Raw genomic sequence first — 12565 nt, forward strand, 5'->3', positions numbered from 1 at the left:
ATTATCTACTGTGGTATTTTCTTGTTGCATTTACTTACTATTTGGATACTATAAAGCTGGCCTTGTCTGTCAAATCCAATCATCAGTTCTCTAAATCTAAATCTAAAACTTCTTCAAATGAGTCTCAGACAATAGTAAAGGTAGTAAAAAAAACAAAAAAAATAGTAAAGGTAGTAAGGTAGTAAAATTCAGTTCCAAATAGCGAGTATGTCACAGTTGAAATAAAGACTTGAAACAAGTTTTATTAACAGATGAAATAGTTTATCTGATTACTTTAAATTTGAGGATGGGAGTAATTAAAATTACTTATATAACTGACTGTACATATATGGAAAGTTGTGGACATATATTAAATGTCTTAATAATTTCAAGATTCTATATAATATCAATGTGTACAGTAAAACATCAATTCTATGCCTTTCACCTTGACTCTGGTTAAGAATTTTCAAGATCGGCCCTCCCTGGTGGCGCAGCGGGTTAAAGCACTACACTGAGAAGCTAAAGCCACTTCCGCATGAGTTCGATTCCCGCCTGCCCCGGAGGTGACCACATGGCGTGGCAGACCTCTCCTGACCCGCCGGCTGCTCCCCTCAGCAGTGTACTAAGTCGATCTGCCTGTTCTGCTCCCCACTCTGTCTCGGGTGAATCCACTCACCACCCCTGCACCTCTGGCCTGTACCCCAGATCTGATTAATCTTTTAAAAAAAAAAAAAGAATTTTCAAGATCAAAAATGAAGGAATTAATTAAATTTCAGATATTGTACACGAGGAAATTCAAGAATAGAGCTGTTGCATGACTTAAGGACATGGGTTGCTGGAACTGGGGCGAGAAACCAATTATCAGACCTGGCGACAGCAGCTTTGCTTCATGCTGTTCTCCCTAGAAAGCTTTTGGAAAGAACTGAAATTCAATATAGATTTTGAGTGTCTCCACTTTTGGTGTCTTAAAGGTTATGAGATTAGATGCTGGCTAAGAGTAAGAATCAATAGAGCTTACAGCCTGGAGGACAGAAATAAATAATGAGAAACTAGTGAACATTGACTTCACTCAGAATGTATTTGCTCATATTTTATGCATCTTCAGTAGTGCTTACTAAGATGAGCACAAAGATAAAGATTAAGAATGTAGATAAGTGTATCAATCTGTAGAGTACTATGCTAAGGACGTGCTCTGAAGATAGGGCTAAGAAACTTTTAATTTCCTGACTCAGTCCTCATTGAAACAAGTCCTTAAGTCCATGCCACAGTATGTAGTCAAGAATATAAACATAATACTTACCTGAAATATCTACTTAAAAGATCACAGGGGAGAAAACGGCATTAAAAAACCCGACTTTTCAAAAAAAAAGTAAAAAGTAGGTGATCGTTACACTTTTGGAGTTCTGTGGTTATTAAAATTAATGGAATTAGCTGGAAATAATTGAAGTATTTATCTCATAATTGGGAGCTCATAGAAGAAATGGCTAGAGAACAAGGCAGTTGTTAATTCAGATCTTACATACCAAAATAAGTGCAAAAGCATGAACTATACCTGGACTTAACCTAAGGTTAATGTTTAAATGCATGTGTGAATAAAACAGTTGCTACAAAGGAAAGCTACAGATGGCAGACGTTCAGTGGAAAGCTATGTCTAGCCCATGAGTTCAAAAGAGAGAACCTTGGAGAAGTAATATTTGAGATCTAAAGAGGAATGGATGGCTCCCGTGCATGGAGGGAGATCAGGCATTTGAGGCAATGTGCGGTAAGAGGTGGCAGCTTCCTAGCTGAAAGAACTGAAAGAATGCAAATGTGACTGTTGACAGAGAAACCAGAGCTGTTGGTACCAGATGAAGCTACAGAGAAAGGCAGTGACCAGAAGTGACACCAAGGAGACTGTTGGGGTTCACTCTTTAAGAGTGGTCGAAAGCCACTGAATGTTTGAAAGCAGAGTGCCATTACCTGTGCACATTTGGAAGGCCCTTTCCTGGCTAGCCCCAGGAAAATGATTAGCAGGAAAAATGAGCTTAAGAGACAGGAAGCGTGAACTTGAGATGACTGAAGTGGAGAAAAGTTAAAATACCTCAGATATGAATGTGGTGAAGGCAAGCTGTTGATAAGGTTTTTATTACTGGGAGAAATGTAGGTGTAGGTCAGAGCTGTGTAGGTCAGAGCTGTGGCCTGACAGACGGAGTCCAGCCTCATTCAGAGAATGAGTTTCATATTTGATGTGTGTGTCTGGTGATATGTTTAAGTGTATAACCTGATATGTTACATATGTTATTTACACAGTTTCATACATAAGGTCTGGGTTAGTAAAAAGGGTGGGACTGGAGATATAGTTTGGAGTTTGTTGGGATTCATAATCATATATACTGTAAATGAGGTTGTGGATACAAGTGTTAAGGGGAAAATTAGAAGAAAAACATCCAGGGAAAGTAGAAAAAAATAAAAATCTAAGATATTTAACTAGATGGAAGAAGCTAAGTTAAATATGGGGCCGGGGGGAAGGGGAGTGGTCAGGGAGAGGATAAGCTGAATAAGCACAAGAGCATAGAGCAAGCTTAATTTAATAATAATGGCAATAATAGTAATAATAGTAATAATAATTGTTTCTACTGCTATCAGTGTCACTATATGGCAGCTGGAATAGTAGAGGAGACAGATAAGGAGAGAATGATTTCAACAAGGGCAAGAGAGATTATTTCAAAACTAGGCAGTTTTTACAAGGTTAAGCTCAAAGGGATCACAGACCTACACATTAAAAGCAAAATTAAAAAACTCCTAGAAGCTAGCTTAGGAGGAAACCTGATGACATTAGTTTCTGCAATGACTTTTTAGGTACAATGCCAAAAGATTAACTCATGATTAAAATTTAAAACTTCTGTTAAAGACAACATCAAAGAATAAGATAAGGCCAACCTAGGAGAAAATACCCATAAAAGACACATTCGATAAAGGACTATTAGGGAGAGAATACAAAATGACTTCTTAGATCTGAACAAATAACTTGATTAAAAAACTAGACAAATTCCTTAACAAATAGCCCAAAAGATGGTAGATGACAACTAAGCATATGAAAAGATGTTGTCTATCATGTTCTCAGGGAATGCAAATTAAAATGAGATAACTCTACCTGTTATCTAGTCAGATAACTGACTAGCAAGGCCAAAGTTAGAACACTGATAACCATGGCATGCTGGCAAAGTTGGGAAGCAACAGGGTCTCTCACTCATTGCTGTTGGAAAGACAAAATGTTGCTGCCACTTTAGAAGAAGGTTCTGGATAACTAACCTACTCCTTGGTGTTTACCTAAATGAGTTAAAATGTGTATCCCCACAAAAATCTGCACAGAGGGTTTATAGCATCTTTACTTGAATTACCAAGACTTAAAGCAACTGGTACTCCAGTCGTTGAATGGAGAAAAACTGTTAGAGATCTATGCAATGGAATATGATGCACCCCTCATATATATTTAAAAAAAAAAAAGGCTTCTAGCCATGCATTAAGATAGAAGAATCTTAAATGCATATTACTGAGTGAAGAAGTCAAATTGAAAGGTTTGCTGTATAAGACCAGCTATCTGACATACTGGAGAAGCAAAACACAAAGACATTAGGAAAGATCAGTGGTTGCCAGAACATAGGAGCTGGGGTGTGGCTTGAAGAGGAGGTTCGATGCAGAGGCTTTTTTAGGACATTGAAAACACTCTGTTTAATGACAAAGTATTTGATTGTTTTCATTTTAGCAACAATGATAATTATTATAAAAAGTTTCACATAGTTACATATTTTCTTCTGTGTGCAATGCCATATAGACAATGTTCTTAAATCATTGCCAGTCTGGTTTGGGATAACTGTTCATTCAGAGGAGCTTTTCTTTAGTTACTGTTAAGTGTCTATGATAAATTCTTAGAACAGTTTGACATAGATGTGAACTTCCAATTGATATATTTGAATATTACAGTCAGGTTTTCATAGGAAACACCGCATTAAAAAGTTATCTGATCATTTTGTGATCATACAAAATCTGATTTTCACTCTGTTAAAGTAATATCTAAATAATGTACTAGTTGAAATGCAAACATATGTATGTATCTACATCAAAGCAAAATGGATTATTCAATATGACAAAATGTTGTTCAGTTTCCACTTGCAAATTGCAATGTTTTTACAATAATTTGAGGGAACCTCCAGAACCAGGATTGGAAAGTGGGGGCAAAAAAAAAAGCATAAATTGCTCAGTAACACAAGAAATGATCTTTTTTATGGACTAAAATAAAATTTATTCTGAGAGGGAAGATTTGGCAAATCAAGCAATTTGTCATTTTTCTTTCCTAATGTTTCTACCTCTCAATCACTCTTTGCTGCGATGTAGCAAAGCATGATTTTGGCAACAATGCAAAACAAACCTGCTGTATTCTGACAGCTGCAATTCCTTTAGAAAAGATGGAGCTGAGGAATGTAGAAAAGAGGAAGAGATTTAGGATTACCCCCTCCCTGTGCCTGTGTGTGGGTTGTTGGATGAGAGAGACATTTTCATGTTCTTTAAGCACTGGGTTTATGTTTACGTCATTTTGCTGTATGGCATCTCTGTAACCCTGGATCTCATTGGGAGAGTGGGTCTGTCTTCCCAGAGCTGAGACTGTCCAATCAGTTTGCCACTCTGGGATTTAGGGTCTGTAGCAAAAATTAATTCTGAAAAAGATGGAGATAAAACTCAGCCTGAAGAATGAGCACAATACTGACTCTAAATCAAATCGCACCTATAAATCGAGGGAAGATTTGGTTCAAGGGATAAATATTAGTGGGAGTAGACCAGGTTTTCAGTGTATCAAGTTCAAAGTCGACTAAATTTGAGTGACTATGCACTGACTTCCACAATCACTGATGTAATTTTAATCTTCATCAAATATTTATATAGGTTCTTACCATTCATCTGAAGCTTCCCATAAAAGTAGAAGGCAGGGGAAAATGGATTATGGCATATCGTTTTATAATATTCTATAAGTTATTAATTTATGACCTTATTTGGTGTAAGTTTGTGACTTTCAGTCAACCTGCCTGTCTCCAAACCAATGGAAATAATCCAGAATCTGGCCATTAACATAAAATATTTATGGCCGGTGTCAAGAAGTAGTGATTGATTTGTATCATCCACAGTAAATCAAATTGGAATGTTGATGAAGTGATTCCTGTATTTAATTCTAATAGTGGAAATGCACTCAATCATCCTCTCGGCACCGGCTGCTTACACATCCAGCCAAGGACACGTAATTCAAAAGAGCAAGTCATCCCACATATAGCCTAGAAACGTCAATAATTTTAGTAACTTAAAAGGATGTAAAGTTTTGGGCGAACATTTAAAATAAATAAAGCATAACAAATAACTGCACATATTGATCAAGGCATTTCCCTGTAATGGAAAGAATTAATCGTAGCGCCCCATTTATAAAAGTTTAGGTTGAAATCTGCTATGGGAAATTTCTCTAACAAACTTAAAAAATTCTTAAAATATTTTAGAGAATATGTCCATTTAGAAAAACATTTTCTTCTACATTTCTACTTCCTAGTACAAATTAAAAAGTTTTATGTTCTAGTTTGATTCAGCACAGGTTTGCTATGTCAAAGTTTTGTTCAATTTCACGACTGAGTGAAATTCAAAGTAGAAACAGTTTAAAATTAAAGGTATAGATAAGTGAAGAAAAGTTGTATTTAAAGAATCTTGTTTTTTTTTCCCAAGGGAAATGAGATAGATAAGATAGCATATTCTTAGTAAAGAAGTAAACTGAACGTAGTTTAACAAGTGAGAGTATTATATTCCATTATTACAAACATGTGAATTTCATTACATTCATATATTGTGTTGAAGAACTTAAAAGCAACACAGACCTGTATATCAAAACAACAAATAATTTGTGTAAATGATAATCAGTGATTGATTACATGTCTATAAACATTTACACATAAAGTGTTACTGACATCTTTTAAAGGAACGATTAAAAAGTGGTAAACGATTAAAAGACAAATGAGTTCACCTCTTAATTTTAGAGTAGATTCTATAGTATAACTTATGGTGAAAAAATTGCAGTTAGGTTTTACTGCAGGAAGGGTGTGTGTGGAATACCCACTCAACTCCAGGCATTTTCCTGCATACACTATTCACGCCGTAAAATAACTAGGCAAGGTAGTCTTAAACTGTCTTAATTCTCGCTAATTCAGACTGAATGTTGGAAGATTTTTCCGATTTTGCACCTGAGTAGAATTCAAAGTTGGAACCATAAACAAGGTCTCAAGTCACTGCTATCTCCGTGACAGTTAACCTCATTCATATCTGCGCATGCGTAGAGAGAGGACAAATTTTGGAAAGAGGATGTTTTATTATGGCCCCACCCAAAAACTTTAAGTAGTTATTTCAAAGTATTTGAATATGTCTTAGTGCTCTTCTCTTCCCAGGAATCATAAGAATTTTAGGAGAAGTTTGGAAAGTGCCTATTATAAAGTTTGCCTATATCAACATTGAAATGTCAGGTAATCGAAAGATTGTGCAATGTAGGTTAAGCTACCGGAGAGTTTTAGCTACCGGAGAGTTTTAGCTACCGGAGAGCTTTACTGTGTCAGTCTAGTAAAACTTCAACTCCTTGAGTAATAAATTGAACTCTTTTCCTTTCGGTGCTTTGCTGTAAGTTTATACAAACCCACACAGATTTAATTACAGTGATTAGCATGTATTGTGTGTATATTAAGAGCTCTATTATCATATTTATTTTTCATATTAATGATAGTATATTGCATTTCTCATTTCATGAATTACAAAATAAGTTTAGGGTATTAACAGGCAGCGATATTAGTCATTCCAGGAAGTATAAACAGAAACTTTGAAATGCATCATTCAAAGTGAGAGCAAGTGATATAGAGAAATCTATATACAGTACGTAATGCCTCTGCTTTTAGAAAAACAAGTACATCTATATAGCCTGATGTGTATTTCCTCAGCTTGTTTCAATTCTTCTGTGACATAACAGAATATGAAATGAGATTCATATTTAACTTCCAAGGCATCACAAAGCTAACTTCATTGGCAGTTTCAGGTAAGGAATTGTTCCATGTAAACTGATTTTCTCAATATCAACTTTTATATCCTTAAAATATGGCTTAGAATGAGTATGTTATTTTTTAAAAATCTATAGATAAGTTATTTTAATAAAAACCTTTTCAAGTCTACTTCAGTCAACATTTGATCTCTTTGTTTTGGCACTAAAATTGTATTTTTATATCAGAAATGTTCATCTTGTATTAAGGGTGTCCCAGAAATAATAGTTCCAAGTCTCCTTTTCATCCAGTTCAGTATCAACTAACCCCTTCACCTCCCCTCACTCTGGGGCAGGGGGCCTCACACCCCAGGCTGTTGTATTTATAATTCAGGTAACTCTTTTAAATGTCCTGCTTTTTTGATATCATTATGCCAGATTTCCTAGACCTACCAGTAAAATAAATAAAATAGTTTATTTTTAAATTTTTCATCTCCTCCAGCTTTGTTGAGGTAACTTGAAAAACATAACTCATATATGTTTAAGATGTAGAATGTGGTGTTTTGCAATACTGTGTGCTGGAAAATGATCACACATATAATCACCTCATGAACTTATAATTTTATATGTGACTGGTTACTATAGTTAAGACGAATTCTCAGTACATTATTTATCATAAATTAGAGAAAGTTTCATAAAGTATAGTTGTTATGTGGTATTTTTGAACTCCAGAACTTACTTATCCATGGAACTGAAACTTTGCGTCCTTTCAATGACATCTCTTCACTCACACCTTCCAGACCCCTGCAACCACCATTCTAAGTTACACAGACTTTTAATCCATATCTGAATACATAGGAAGCTCTACCATCATTAAGTAATAAATGTCATCATTTAATCTATTTTGTCTCCTCACATAATTATTTTTTTTTAATATTTATTATTTATGCATACAGAACTAGGGTACAGGCTAGAAGTTGAGAGGCTTCACCAGAGACAGATCAGGGAGCAGAACAGGACATCTACTGAAGTACACTGCTGAGGGGAGCAGCGGGCGGGCCAGGAGAGGTCTGCTGTACCATGTGGGCAGCTCACTGGCAAGGGTTCAAACTCATGCTCTAGTGGCTGCCAATACCTTCATAATGCTGTGCTCTAACCCAATGTGCCACCAGGGAGGGCCCATATTTTTAATTTCTTTCATTGATTGACTTCTGGAGAGTTGAAACTATATCAGGAATCCCTCGTATATTGTTGCTCACCATATGGATAAACAGCCAAGGTCCAGGAAATTCAATCATTAACCCAAGGGTAGACTAGAGAAAAGCAGAATCCTTTCTATGGGTCTGTGTAGTTTCTTAGAGACCAGAGGTACCAGAAGCCTTTGTTCTGCCTACTGTTCAGGATATTGATGGCCCACAGCCAGGTTTCCTCAGTGCTGGAGAAGCCCATGTGTCCTCTCAGCCTTCAGGGAACATCAGTTCCAGTGACTCTGGCCTTCTCCCGGGAGATATGGTCATCAGGCAGGCATATAATTCCAATTTATTGTTGGAAGTTTGCAGCTCATTCCAATATTTCACCAGGTCACATCCTTAGATAACTGATTATCACACATCATTCCCATCAGAACCACAATCCCTGTAGCTTCTCTCTCTTGGTCACTCCTCTGTTCCCTTCTCCTCCAAGTTCATTCCCTGTGTTTTCTTCAAGTCATAAAGAAACTGGTCGATCGTCTCAACCTCCTGCGTGTGACTGTTTGTTCAGGGGGAAGAAAGCTGGACTGATGAGCTACTCCTCCTAGAACCTCAATTTCAGCATCACCAGGAAGATGAATCTTCCCCTCCAGATCACTGAATTTGTCACCACCATTTATTTCATTCACCAACCAGTTTACCCACATTCCCCCAGTAGTTTACAAGGTTATTCCTGAGCTTGCCATCTCTAATTGTAAGAATTTCTAAAATTTCTATTTCAACTACATCTTCCCCCAAACTCCTCCTTCTCTCTTTCCAGCTTGTTCAGCTTAGTCTGCCTATCGCAGCAATTCGTCTTCATGGTTTCTAATTCACTAATGCACAACTTGAATTCTATACCCATTGCTCCTTCTGGGATTTCACCTCCATTATTACCTAATCTATTTTTTAAGATCTAATTATTTATGCATACAAGAACCGGGGTATGGGCCAGAAGAGCAGGGGGTAAGAGACTTCATGTTCTACCAAGAAAATGATTCACTGTAACTTGACAACCACTCTTTGTTGTCACCTCTGTTACAAAATGCAAGTTGGGCTATGCCCCAGTGTTTGCATGGCTGACCAATGTGAGTCAAGTTTCTTCGAGTGTCTGGGCGTGATGATATACTCCATGCCATAGATCAACCATCACGGGGTGTTTTAGGGGAGGGAATGAGAGTAACTGAGTTTAGTGTTGAAGTAACAAGCAATGATTCATGAAAAGAAAGCAATAGTATTTGAGAGGAGTTAAAGCAATTACCTGAGCCACGCAAGTGTTCATTGTCAATAGAAGAAGGCTCTACAGAATGGGAAATCTTTAAGCTTAGTGAAGACCAGGGTAGGAAATTAACGGAAACACTCACATTTTGCTAAGACACCGTATACCTTTGACTAGGTGTCCCACGATAAGCGCCCTCTTCTGGATAACTGAATCCGTGTTCCTAGGCAGCTGCTCATCTGGAGAAAATGCAGACAGATTCTGAACATAAAGAAAATAAAATGAATTCCCTATTTCTCAAATAAGCCTATTGAGGGAGTGACTGTTTTCATGGAAATCTGTAATGCAAAGGGCCTTCATCCTCCAAAATGTATTTGTTTAAGTTGTCAACTTATCTTGATCTTAGTTCTAACAGTTACATATCTGATTTATTAGTAAGACATTTAAAAAGTAAGTTCTCTAAAACATTTGAAGGAATGATGACATGCCACTTTGGAAGACACTTCACCATAGGGGTGGGATTGTCATAATAATGATCACACTGTTTTATATATTCAAGTTCTAAGGAACATACAACTTTTGGCAATCCCAATTCAAAAGAAATTAAAAATCCGGAAAACCCGGAATTAAAAAAAAAAAAAACTAGTAATCGCCCTAGTCAGCAGTTTTTGAACTTTTACATGTGCAGGCAGCTCTTGAAAGGGGTTAGGTTATTTTCCAGTAATTACATATGTATTAATATTATCCTCAGGAATCTAATGAAATTGCAGGTTTCATGTGTTTATGACCCTCTATTTATTATATTTGAGTCTCCTGATTTGTCTGGAAAATTCATTATTTATTACAGAAAAGAAACCATGTAGATTTAAGTGAAAGCACATACCAGTTTTAAAATAAACCTCAATATGAAACTAAGAAAAGTATTTTTCAAGAGTAAAGATTTGGGAAATGCCAAGATCACCATCTAATTGTTCCATATCATGATTTCCCATGTATCAACCAGGAGAAAGTATACGAAATGACGAGGCTCAGTGGAATATTTAAGAAACATCTGGCTTATTCTCCAACTACGGATTCATCAAAACTCTTTAAGATGCATGAGAAAAGATCCCCCTTCTATATAACCCTCTAAGGTTTTCATTTTGTCTTAGAAAAATCTTATTCTTCTACTAACTAGTCACCAATAGGAAAGGTAATGCTTTATTTCATGCCCTTATGAACAGTCAGTTGTGGCCCAGTGGGTTGCTGAATGCTTGTATTCTGCTGCAACTTTCTTGAGTCCTTTCAACCCCAATTGTCTATCCATGATGAAAAATAATAACTAGATAAACTTATTATTAGAATATATGTGAAGGCAATTTTAATTTCAGTGAGGTGGGGTCTAAAGCAATATATGACACTTAGGGTAGCTCTCGGCTGACAATATGAAGGAAGGATAGGCAAGTATCTTCCTCTCTGTTGTGATGTGCTCACTGTCCATCACTGTGACCTGCCATAATTAAAGAAGCAATTCTGATAAGCACACACATTCTGTGAACTCTTATTCACCTTTTGGTTTCATCTGAAATATCGTATCACAGAGATGAGAGAAGAGGCAGCATCTTCCAGCATCAGCTGGAAGAGGGGAGTCAGTGGCCCTGAATAATTATGCAGGTTCTGGGTAAAGCTGTCAGCTGCGAAGGGACTGTAGGGCCACAGTGGTGTTTGTGTGGGGTTCACTTCTGAGTTTTCATCACTTCAAGGGCTGACCCTTTTCATCTAACAAGACTCACCGATTCATGCTGGGGAAAAGTCAGAAGTTCAACTCTAAATAACCTCAGGAACAGAGTATTTTGTATTCATTCCTTTCCTGTTCAAAATAAAAAAGAAATATCAAAAAAAAGAAAGAAATATCAGAGACATGGCAAAATGGTATGAACCTTTAAAAGGTTTCAATTTTACTAGCTATATTAAAAGGCAAGGTAGAGAGAAAAACCAATGTGTTTGGGACAGACATGGCAAAACCCTACTGAAATGCCCTTTTACTCTTGATCTTTAAATTAGCGATTCATCTCACAAGATTATTAGTCCATGTACATGCCGTGGGCCAAAATTTTGCATTCCAGAGGAGGATCAGGGTGCCTTTGGCTGACCAGGTTTATACTCTGCTTGAACAACAAAAGCAAAATATTGCCACTAACTGCTTGTATTCATTTTAATCTAATATGTATGACATTAATTGTGAAATATTTTAATATATTGCTGTTTGATAACACAAACATTGAAACATTTTTAAACTTTTCATTCAGGTCTCTAGGGAAACAAGTAAGTACACATTACATGTGGCTGTCTACCTATCTATCTATTTACCACTAGACAAATAATATATATAATGTACATGTGTATAGAGAGAATTGACTAATGCGCTTATATTCATGGGAGGAGGCAAATCCAAAACCACAGGGTAGACCAGTAGGCTGGAAACTGTAATAGAAATTGATGCTTTAACTTAAGTGCCCATCACCAGATGACTGGATGAAGAAGATATTGTTTATATTACATACGTAAAAAGGGAGTAACACTGAGTTATAAATAAGATGAAGTTATGCCATTTGCAACAAAATGAATGGACCTACCAGGTATTAGTGAAATAAATCGGATAGAGAAAGAAAAGCACCATAAGGTTTCACTTACAAGTGGCATACAAAGAAATCAAACGAATGAACTAAATAAAACAAAAGTAATTTTTAGATGATAAGACCAAACTAGTAGTAATCAGAAGGGAAGGGAGGGGGAAGGGTAATGAGTTAATTAAAAGGGTTCACTTTATATCAAAGGTTAGAATTGGACTCTTCTGGGCAGCCTGCCTATGACATTCCAACATGCCCTGCATGTGTCTGTGACCTCAGCCTAAGGCCTGTCGGCTGCTCTGCTGTTGCCTAAGCCTCTAGAAGAAACTGCCAAACCTGAGGGCAGAAATCGCTCCTCCAGTTTAAGTTGCCAAGCAAGTGAAAAAGCCTGTATGCTTGGCTCCTGCATCTGCAAATGTCTTGTCACATTCCTGGCCCCCACCCTGTAGGTGGGATTCTTTTTTTTTTTTTTTTAAAGATTTATTTATTTATACAGAACTGG

This window comes from Condylura cristata, unplaced genomic scaffold (assembly GCF_000260355.1).
Source record: "Condylura cristata isolate star-nosed mole 26May11 unplaced genomic scaffold, ConCri1.0 scaffold00016, whole genome shotgun sequence".
Classification (NCBI taxonomy): Eukaryota; Metazoa; Chordata; class Mammalia; order Eulipotyphla; family Talpidae; genus Condylura; species Condylura cristata.